We start from the raw sequence: 11,882 nt of genomic DNA, 5'->3' as shown, positions 1-11,882 counted from the left end.
GGCGCCTGTGGCTCAAGCATCTAAGGTGCCAGCCACATACACCTGAATCCAACCTGTGCCCTCCAAACAATGATGGCTGGAACCAAAAAGTAGCCAGGGGTTGTGGCGGGCACCTGTACTTCCAGCTACTTGGGAGGTGGAGCCAAGAGAATCACTTGAGCCCAGGAGTTAGAGATTGCTGTGATCTGTGATGCCCCAGGAGTTAGAGATTGCTGTGATCTGTGATGCCATGGCACTCTACCCAGGGTGACAGCTTGAGACTCTGTCTCAAAAAAAAAAAAAAGAAGAAGAAGAAGAAAAGGAAGGTCTACAGAGGAAGACCCAAGTGGCTACCCCTGGTTCCAGGGGAAGATGTGATGGCAAGCCATCCACTGTGTGTGTTGCTTTACATTTTACAATTAGGTCCCAGAAAAAACCCCAAATATTTCCGTTAAAAAATGAAGAGTCCATGTTCCCAGGAGTTCAAGACTTGAGCAAAGTCAGGCCCCATCTCTACTGAAGTTAGAAAAATTAGCTAGGCCTTGTGGTGGGAACCTATAGTCCCAGCTACTCAGGAGGTTGAGGCAATAGGATCACTTGTGCCAAGGAGTTTGAGGTTGCTATAAGCTAAGATGCCACAGCACTTTCCTCACTTCCCAGACTCCCCCTGGGGAGGTCACTGGCACCTCCCCAGCTCTGGCTGGGCCTTGGCAGCCAGCTCTTCTACCCCCTCAGTGGCTCCTCTTCGCCAAGACAGAACATGGGTTCCAGCTTCAAGGTCTCTGCCCAGCTGTTCCCCTTCCTTGGAATGCTCCTTCTATTTCCTGTTTCCCACTTGATTGCCTGCTTTTCTTCCTGCAAAGCCCAGCCTCCCAGCTCCGTCTCTTCCTCCCAGGAAGCCCTTTGGATTCTCCCTCCCCAGGGCAGGCAGTGGATGCTAGGGAGGAACAGCCGCCCTTGCCATGACTAATTGACAGGATATTGGCCCTACAGGTGCCATGTCCTACCCGAGACAGTGCCTGGCCCTCTGCATGGAGACCAATGACTGTGCCTGCATAAAACATTCTGGGCACTGCCAACTGGTAAAGCCTGAGATGCTGGGGCCAGGGGTCATAGAGGTCAGAGTTAATGGGTCAAGTGGAAAGAACCTCCCTTTCCCCCCACCTCCGCTCCTGTGTAGATGGGGGAGACAGCAGTCTTGGAAGACTGTCTTCCAGGCTCAGGGATGGAGCCAGGTGTGTGCTGGAACAACGTCCAAACCACAGCCCCTGCCAGTGGCTCTGCAGCTGTAGACTTCATGGGGGACCCCAGGGCAGTCCCAATTTCGAACACGGGGGTACCAGGAAGGTGCTGGCACAGCATCTCTGTGCCTCCCTTAAGGGCTGTCTTATTCTGCTAGGGCTGCCATACTGAAACCCCACAGATGGAGTGGCTTCAGCAACAGAAGCTCATTTCTCAGCCATGGAGGCTGGCATCAAAGGCCAAGGTGCAGCAGGATGGTCTCCCTCTCAGGCCTCTCTCTGTAGACACATCTTCTCCCAGTGTCTTCCTGAAATGGTCCTGTCTGTGCAGCTTGCCCTAATATCATCTCCTTATAAGGATGCCAGTCGCATGGGATTAGGGCCACCCCTGTGTGACCTCATTTTAACTTGATGGCCTCTTTAAAGGCCCTATCTTCAAATGTCGTCTCATTCTGCAGTCCTGCGGGGTCTGGACTTCAGCATACACTTTTGGGAAGGCATAGTTCACCCATAGGAGTCACCCAAATGTCAGAACTGGGGCTTCAAAGGGTAGCCAGTCCCACTTATTGTGCCAGAGGGAGGGGTTTGGGGTCTCCCCAGGTGGCAGTATCTCCCTCTGAAAGGTTCTGACAGTACTAAAACCCTGACGCATGGTGAGAGCTCTGTTACAGAGTGAGGAATGTCACTCTCAGGGAGCACAGCTGGCGATGAGATGAGGTATTGGGGGAGCTTGGGTGGCATCCCCCTCACAGCCCATCTGCTGGGCAGTGGACAGTTGATTGCAGCATCTCAGCACCTGTTTTGTGGCCATCCCACCTTCCAGAGACAACACCAAATCATCCTGACTCAGGCAGGGATTTGGAGCCCATGGCAGGGAGCTGCACCGCTCCAGGGTGAGGAAGAAGCTTTCTATCCTCCCGTGAAGTCTGCCCACTGCTGGGTACCGCCCCCCAGCAGGCAGCCAGCAGCTAGGCAACAAAAGGAAGAGATTTGATTATTTTGGCATTTGAGATCCTCTTCTTTTTGAACAGGTAAAATACAGATGGGAGTGAAAATTGAAAGGTACGGAAGTTGGTATAGTCAGAGGTCTCCGTCCCACCCTGCCTTGCCCCAGCATCCTTCTCAGAGTCCACCCCATTTTGGTTTTGTACCTGTCTTCCCAGTATACCAGGCAGGACAATCAAGTTTGAGAACTCATCCTAGTAAAAGTGCTACCCACCTCATTGCTGAATCACTACAGTCACCTTTGCAGTACTCCCCTTGGCCATCCAGTGATCATAGTGACATTCAGCAACGAGGTATGTAGCATTTTTTCTAGGATGAGCTTGAAAACTTAATCGGCCCTGTATTCCATACATATTCAGGCCATTACATGTACGTACTTGCCTCTGCTTTCTCATCCTACAGATAGCAGGATCTTATTTTTCTGTGCCTGGTTTTTCTCATTTGCCCACGTCTCAGAGATGTGCACATAGCAGGCCACTGGATTCCATCCTGCCCCTGCCGCCAAGGCAGTCCTGAGCATTGTCAGCCTGTAGCCCTGTCACTCACTTCCAGGTAGGGCAGAAGGCCCCTGTCCCCTCTGAAGTAACGCATGGCCATTCACACATGGCCATTAAATATGACCAAATACAGTGATGTGTGTCTCCTAGGCTGTGATGTTGGAACCAGTGTGTGACCACCACATTCTCTTCCTTGGGGTCAGCCAGAGTCACTGAGTGGCCCTAAGAACCCAAGTGTTCTGTGACCTGGAGTTCATGGCCAGCCCCCCCACAGTGGGAAGATGGGGGTGCTCATGTGTCCTCATGGAACAGCAGGCTACAGCCCTGTTCCTTAATGTGTACTCTCAGCCAAGGGCAAGGCAGTGAGATGATGCCTCCTCAGGCCACCCTCAGTCCTCCCACCCTGCACCAGAATCACCCAACTACAGCCACTAGCTTTCAGTTGGATCCCCTGCCCTCTACACATGGGGCCCTCACCCCACACCCTGGCCGACCTTGACTTCTTCCTCCTCTTTTTCCTCCTACTCCTTCTCCTTTAAAAAACAGCCTTATGAGTTATAACAATGTCCAATAAGCTGCAGATACTTGAAAGGTGCTGGCTGAGGTGAATTGATACAGGCTCATAGTGATGACTCCAACCCTCCCACCTCTCCCACAGCCCCCTTCCCTGTCCCCACGTGACCATGGATCCACCTTTTGTCCCTGGAGGTGAGTGATTTGCTTTCTAGAGTTGTATATAAAAGGAATCACACAGGGTATATTTTTTCTTATCTGTCTGGCTTTTTCTATCCATCATAATCATTCTGAGAACTATCCACACTGCGTGTGAATTGATGGCTTCTTTTTATGTGTTGCTGGGTAGGTCATCATGTGGAGATGGTGTCCCATGGGCCCCTTTGTCCATTCACCTGCTAATGGGCCTGTTCATCCCAGTGGGCGTGTGGTGGCGTCTCATTGTTGTTGATCCCTGATGACTAAACAACGTTGATCATTTCTTTATGTGTTTATTTGCCATCCACGTGTTTTTGGTGAAATGTCTGCTCAAATGTTTGCTCCTTTTTTTATTGGATTTGTCCCCTATTATTGCGTTTTTCACTTTCCCTTCCTTCCCACGTTTAATCAATCAGCAGGTCCTATCAGCTATGACAACAAATTAGTCAAATCCACAAATTAGTCAAACCACCAGCTCTGCTGCCAGCTAAACCAAGCCACCCTTCACTCTCACCCAAGCCTGGCTGGATTCTGGGCTTACTGTATTCTCCCTAACAGAAGAAAGAGAATTCCTTTCCTTTCCTTTCCGTTCCTTTCCTTTTCTGTCTTCCTTTCCTCCCCCCTCCTCACTTCCTTCCTTTTTGAGACAGAGTCTTGCCCTCTTGCCCAAGCTAGAGTGCCCTGGCATCGTCATAGGTCACTGCAGTCTCGAACTCCTGTGTTTGAACAATCTTCCTGCTTAGCCTCCTGAACAGCTGGAGCTACAGATACCTGCCACAACACCTGGCCAAATTTTCTATTTTTAGTAGAGAGAGGGGGTCTCGCACCTGCTCAAGCTGGTCTGCAACTCCTGAACTCAAGCAATCCTCCCACCTCAGCCTCCCTGAGGGCTAGGACTATAGGCACATAGTTGTTGGCCATGCCTGGCCAACAACTTCTTGAAATGTTCACCAAATGTTCATCCTCTGCTCAGAATTCTCTAATGGCCATTCATTGGCCTAAAAGTAAAGTAAAGACTCTTGTGATAGTTTCCTGTGATTGCTGCAACAAATTGCCACAAACTTCACCGTTTAAAACCACAGAAATTTATTCTCTCCCAGTTCTGGAGACCAGAAGTCAGTCTGACATCAAGGTGTAGGCAGGGCCACTCTCCCTCAAGGGTTCCAGGGAAGGGTACTTCCTCCTCGAAGGAAGCTGGCAGGGAGCTCCTGCCAGCTCCAGGTGTCCTGTGGCTTGTGGTCCCATTGCTCTAGACTCTGTCTCTCCTTGGCCACCTTCTCTCTGTGTCTCTCTGTGCCTTCTCTTCTTCTTTCCCTTGTAAGGACAGTTGCCATTGGATTTAGGGCCCACCCTAATCCTGCATGGTTTCATCTTGAGCACATCTGCAAAGACCCTGTTACCAAATAAGGTTCCATTCTGAGGTTCTGATTTGCCACACTTACCTCCATACCCAAGACGGTCCAGTCTGTGGGTTTGGCAGTCCCTCAGCTTCTTATAGTATCTGAAAAGTGCCAGCCTGGCCCCTGCCTTAGGCCTTACTTGTGCTGATTCCCCAGGCATGAGTGGCCTCAGGTAGCCCCACGGCTCCCCTTCACCCTCTTCTGGTCTTTGCTTCCTTCCTTGGCCACTATAACAAAGGCTCCAGTGCCCCTGGGCCTGGTGATCTCTTTAATGTTTTCATAACACTTTTCATTCCCTGACGTCAAACTGCGTATTGGCTTCATCTTCGCCACCTGCCTCTGTCCTAGCTGTAGCTGCCAGCATCACTGCCTGGTCCCTGCAGGATCCTTGGTGGGAAGCGTGAGTGGAGTGTGAACTCCCTGGCACAGAGGAAGGATCCTATAACTGTTACAGGGTCTGGGCCTTTGAATGGGAAAGAGGGTGATGTCAGGCTGCCTGGCGCCCATCGTCCTGGGGGCCTCTTTGCTAGGACCCCACAATGTGGTGAGGACAACAGATAGCTTGACCCTGCTAGGCCCTGGCCTGGTGACTGGCTGGTGGGGCTTGACCTCGGGGTACCACTGCATCAGGGAAGGTCGTTGTGGCAGAGAGCTGATTGGGGTGGTCCCTGGGAGTCCACCTGAGCTGAAGCTTGGACTGGAATGGCTGGGAAGGTAAGGGGAGCAGAGACCCAGCTCCAGAGTGCCTGGAGTCAGGGGAGGGGCAAAGACCCTGGGATAAGTTATCTAAACAATCTTCTACACACACATCCTTCAGACTGCCCGAAAGGAGGTGGGCACAGCAGGCAGGCTCATAGCACATGTGGTTTAACTGCCTCTGTGCCAGGAAGCAGCTGTGCCATCAACAGTTTGGGCCTGGACTGGGCAGAGTCTCCCAGGGGCTTCCTGTCTCCCCACTTGGGCATTCCCCATCACTCCCAGTCCTTTCGGGGGGGGGGGGATTGTCACTTTCCCCCACCCTGGGGCCTAGCTCCAGCCCCTCGCTGAAGCACTCCTTTTGAGTCCTAGGGCCAGCCCCTCTAGGTGCCTGCCGGAGCACCTAGGCCAGGCCTGTCCTTGCTGCTTACCTCCAGCATCCCTTTCCCAGCCCAGCCTCAGAAGTTTTGCTGTATCACCTGAGCTGCACTCTATTGCTGCAAGCAAGTCACAAGCCTGTCCAGAGTGTCCGGAGTCAGGGGAGGGACAAAGACCCTGGGATAAGTATCTAAACAATCCTCCACACTTGTACTGCTCTTTCTGGTCCTTAAACGTTGGTGGTCCTCAGCCGTCTGAGTCCCTCAGAAGCCTGTCCTCTCCCCTGCATGGCCTCAACTTGCAGCCACCTCCTCTGATGCCCAGTGTCACATCTCAGATTGCGGCTTTTTGGGAGCTCAGACACATGTGTCCAGAGGCCTGACCTCTATCTTCGGAAGAGGAAAGCTGTGTCATTCCTGCTCCTCTCACTGCCCTGATGGCCCTGGGAGCTGGCCACAGGCACTGTCCTGTGCATCGGGGGTCTGTCCCGTGCATCGGGGGTCTGTCCGGTTCAGTCTCTCCAGGTCAGCCTCCACTTGAGCCATGGCAGATTGGCCTAGTTCCTTGCCTTTGTCCTCTGTTCTCATCACCCCACCCCACCCACTCTGACCCAACTGTCCCCTCCCTGTGTCACACTGACCCTGCCACAGCCCAGGTCTTTTTTTACGTTTTGTAGGTGAGGAAACTGAGTTAACCAGAATAGGATCTGGCCTTCAGGGGCTTGTGCAATGTGGGGGAAGAGAGTCGGGACATCCAGTTTGGGATTCTGGGTCACACTTTCTGGGTTGTGTGATCTTAGCCAGGTTTCTTCTCTGACCCTCAATTTACTTACCTGGAAATGGACACACAGAGGTCTTGCCCTGCTGGGATTGCTGAGGGGCCTCAATGACAGCTGCACATGAGATGTGACTCGTCCTGTGCGTAGCTGAGGAAGTGACTGTTGTATTGGCTGTGTATGGGAGCCAGGGATCCAGAGATTAACTACTTTACAGAGGGACGGGGTGGGGGTGGGTTGCCCTGGGGAGCTGTCATTTCCGGACTACCCTGTCCACTAAATTTAGAAACTGCTTTACCCAACTGGAAGGCCCATCAGCCTGGTAACTAGGTCTCAAAGCCATGAGACAGCAGTTACTAGGACTGAGATACCTGTGCAGTGGGGGCAGCTTAGGACCCCAAGCTAAAGTGGAGGCTTTAAGAATTTCCTTTGGGTAAGGACTAGACTCTGCCAATGTTCCAGAGATGCTGCCAGTGGCTTTGGAGGAGGTGACAAGCGGTCCCCATCTGCCAGTGCCAGCTATGCTGATGCCCCTATGGCCCAGGGCCAGAGCAGCCTTTTGGGCTGATATTCGAGTCTCAGGGCAAACCCTGGTCAGAGAGCGGAAGCACCAGGGAGGCTGCCTCTGGCTGGAGACAGGGAAGCACTTTCCAACAATTGTCTGAAAATAGAATGGCCAGCTCATAAGGAAATGAGTCCTCCGTCACAGGGAGGGGGCACATAGGAGGGAAGATTGCCCAGCAGGGAGGGGATCCAAGGCCTCTGACCCAGAGAGGCCCCGAGTGCACCAGTCTCCCAGCCACTGGCATCCCAAGTGTCTGGGGAAATTTGGCTGAGAAGGCAGGGCTGGGAGCAGGAGCTTTCTCCCAAGTGAAGAGAAAGTGGGGTGCTTGGTGAGAGGACCTCCTCTCCTGGCCTTGGGTGAACTGGCCGGGGGTAGATATTCCAGTCTCACCTGGCAATGATGTCCCTCTCTAGGCCTCAGTTTCCCTTTGTGTTATCTGGCTCCTGGAAGGCCTACCATACTCTGCTGTCCCAGGATGAGGATGCTTCTGGCTGGGCCAAGGCTGAGTTTGAGTTGCCCACGTATAGACTTCAGGGAAGAAGGAAAATGCATTCAATCTCGTTCTAACATTTTTGCCACCTTTGAAAAATCATGAAGGTACAGAATGTTCTTACCAACCACAAAATGCAGGGCAGATCAAAACTGTGTGACTGCCAGAATGGCAGGCCTGGATCCTCTGCCCAGCCCACCTCTGTAGAACCCAGGTTCTTGAAAACACAGTTGAGAACCACAACAGAGTGGGAATGAAATGAAGGACAGGGACACCTGAGGCCTAATCCCATATGCCCAGTAGCACCCAAAATGCCTCCCTGAAGAGGTTGAGGCCATAGATGGAGAGGGCTCTTTACTAGTTTGGTGGCAGGGCAAAGCACTAGGGTACCCTGTGATCAGTCAGTGTTGCTACAGAGAGGAGAGCAGAGGTCAAGGGTGTGTGCTGGGTGAGCCGTAGGTCATAGCCAACGTCAGGTACAGCCAGAGAATTTCTTCTTGGGGCAAAGGGCAAGAGCCTTAGCTCTGTGCACTCAGGGCTAGGGAGCTGGGTGGGCGGGGGCACCTTGTCCTGTCCTGTCTGGAGCTGAAATATTCTCTACACTCTGCACTCTCAGTCTACATTCTCTGTATATGTCCCCCAAACCATCAAAATGTCCCCAACACTATCAAGGGCTTACACGGGATTTTGTGTCCTGGTTTGGGCTTCGAGCTTTCTTTTCTTTCTTTTTTATTTTTTCTCTATTGAGATAAGAGTCTTAGTTTGTCTCCCTCTGTAGAGTGCTGTATGGTCATAGCTCACAGCAACCCCAAATTCTTGGGCTAAAGTGATTCTCTTGCCTCAACCTCCCTAGTAGCTGGGACTACAGGTAACTGCCACAACTCCTGGTTATTTTTTATTGTTTAGCAGTCGGACTGGGTTCAAACCCAGCAGCACTGGAGCATGTGGCCAGTGCCCTACACACTGAGATATGGGCGCCCAGCCATTCTTCAAGTTTTCTGCAAAGAGCATATATATGTTTACAATGAGAAAAATAACATCATGAACTTTTCTTTTAAAAAAAAAAGGCAAAGAAATTTCCCAGAAACTCCAGCCCATGTCCCAATCACAGTTCACAGATATCATTTTTGTCACTGAGAAGTGCTGCCGCAAACTCATACCAGACCACATGTCCTGATCTTTGGCTCAGAAATTACACTCAGAGACCAACTCTCCCGGGTTGGGTTGGTTCAACGTGACATTCTCAGGCTGAAGAAAGACCAATGAAGGGACAAGGGAGTTGACTCTCCTGGTATTTTGACATCAGATACAAATCTGCTTTGGGCTGACAGGGATTCTTATCATGCCGCTGCAAAAAGATGTGGCTGGGCTGGCAGTGCCTCCAGCTTTCCTGCCTGCCTCACATCTGTGCTTAATGAGCCTGCAGGAGTGTGTCTACACATGGCTTGGGCTTCCTCACTACGTGGTGCTGGGTTCCAAGAACAAGATGCCCAAGAGACAGAGCCAGGCAGAAGCAGTGCTTCTGTTTTACACAATATAATAAAAATATACGTATTTGGTCTTTGTCCTGAGTTCCTGGCACAGGGAATTTCCTGAGTGATAGGAATATCTTTTGGTATTTATTTATTTATTTTTTTGAAACATAGTCCCATTCTGTGCCCTGGGGTGTCGTGGTGCCAGCCTAACTCATAGCAACCTTAAATTCTTGGGCTCAAGCAATCCTCTTCCCTCAGCCTACCAAGTGGCTGGGACTACAGGTGCCTGCCATGATGCCCAGCTAGTTTTTCTTTTTAGTGGAAAAGGGTTCTCACTCTTGCTTGGGCTGATCTTGAACTCCTGAGCTCAAGGAATCTACCTGCTTTGGCCTCCAAGAGTGCTAGGATTACAGGTGTGAGCCACCAGTCCTGGCCTCTTTTGTTATTCCTAATAAGCCACATATCTGAGTTTATGCTAAGAAGATGACTCAGGGTGGGACCCTACATGACTTCTGTATGGAGGTGGTCACCAGAGGAACCAATCACTTGACTGGTGAGTTGGAACTTTACCATACCTACTCCTGGGGATAGAGTTCAATCACCAATGGCCAATGGCTTAATCAATCATGCCTATGTAATGAGACCTTGATCTAGAACTCAGAATGCAGGGCTCAGGGAGCTTCTGGGGCACATTGTTGTGCTGCCAGAGTGGGGCACCCAGAGATTACAGGGGTGCTCTGTGTGCCCACCATACCTGGCCCATGCAGCTCTTCCATTTGACTGGTCCTGAGTTGTATCCTTTCTAAAAAACTGTGATCATAAGTTTAGCCCTTTCCTGGCTCTGTGACTTGTTCTATTATAGTGAATTATCAAATCTGAGTGGAAAGGTCATGGGAAGTTCAAATCTACAGTGACCTCCCATCCCAAAGCTCTCTGGGGGGCCACACCTTGAGTACCTTGGAGACACTATGTGCCTGGCCTCTGCAGTGAGAACAGTCTTGTGGGACCAAGCCCTTAACCCGTGGGTTCTACACTAACTCCCAGAAGTTAGAGTCAGAATTGAATTGACTCATAGGATATCCAATTGGTGCCTGAGACTTGGAGAATTGGTTGCTGTGATAGTCAATTTTATGTTTCAACTTGGCTAGGCTAAGGGATACCCAGATTGATGATAAAATATTGTGTCTGTATGTATCCATGAGGGTGTTTCTGGAAAAGAGTAATGTGAATCAGTGGACTAAGGGAAGAAGACTGCCCTCACCATTGTAACAGGGCAGTGTCTCATCCATGGTGGGAGGCAGAGGAAGAGTGAGTCTGTGTCTCCTTGAGGCAGGATGTCCAACTTCTCAGCCCACAGGCCTTTGGGTTCCAGGACTCACACCAGTGTCCCCTCCTGCTTCCTCCTAGTCCTCTTCTCTCAGCTGCCCTGCTCCCCTGGCCTTGGACTCAGTGAGCCAGTATTCCTGGTCTTTAGCCTACAGGTAGTAGAGCTCCTGTTGTGTGATTCAGTTCCTTCTAATAAACTTCCCTATACACCTCTTCAAATATTCTACTGGTTCTGTTTTCCTGGAGCACTCTGACTAACACAGTGGGTATTTGGAAAAACCAAACAATTGCCTTTCACACCCTACTGTGGAAGTCCATGACACCATGGACTGTTGTGCTCTGTTGGCCAAGGCTGTCATAAAGGTCAGCCAGGTTCACAGAGAGAGGACTCGGACTCCGCCTTGGAGGAGTGGTGAGGTCACACTGCAGTGAGAACATGAGGGATAGGAGAGAGTGTCACAGCCATCTCTGGAAAATGCAATATGCTACTGTCCCAGTTGCTGACTTGGCTATCAGCCACACTGTGGACCACAAACATCTGGGAACTAGCCCTGTCAACAAGCTGATGGACACATGGGTTGTTTCAGTTTGGAGTAATTATGCATGAGGCCACAGTAAATATTTGTGTCCAAGTCTTTCATACTAACCTGATTTCACCTGCATACAGGCCTTTGTCTTGGTTCTCTGATCCTCCTTAACTCAGACAATGAAAGCTGCCTTGTTAGGTTCTTCCCAGCCATCTAATGAATGCATGCTAAGCACCTGACCCGGTGACTGGCCCACAAAAGCAAGTCAATGTCGGCAGCTATTAATGTCCTGGCTGTTGTTGTTTGGGACAAGGGGCAGGATGACTATCACAGCATGACTTGCATTTTCCTAGAGCAGGTGTTTCACCCACAGCTCTTGGTTGGATAGTTCTTTATTCCTGGGCTGTCCTGTGCATTGCAGGGCATTTAGCTGCATCTCTGGCCTCTACTTGCTACATGCCTGTTGTAACTCCCTGTAAGAAAAAAAAAATTCCATGACACTTGTTAAACATGGGAAGGCAGACTTTACTCCAGGGTATCTATCTTAGTAGTTCCACAGGGCACTATGACAGTGGTGTTTTTTACTAAGAGAGAGCAGTCAGGCTCAATTATACCCTGAATACCGGCAAGTAGAATTTACAGCCAAGGAGCAGGTGAGGGTCAGTGAATGGAAATGACCAAGAGGAAATATCTGGGGCCAGGTGGGGTTCTGGTTAAGCTGATCTAACAGGACCCTTGCTGAAGGCAGGCCAAAGTAACCAGACTCCAGGTGGAGGGTATCTCAGACATACAGGCTGCTGTAACAGAATATTTTATT

This window comes from Otolemur garnettii, unplaced genomic scaffold (genome assembly GCF_000181295.1).
Source record: "Otolemur garnettii isolate 467f Iridium unplaced genomic scaffold, OtoGar3 scaffold00092, whole genome shotgun sequence".
NCBI lineage: Eukaryota > Metazoa > Chordata > Mammalia > Primates > Galagidae > Otolemur > Otolemur garnettii.
Note: the sequence above shows the minus strand (reverse complement) of the source record.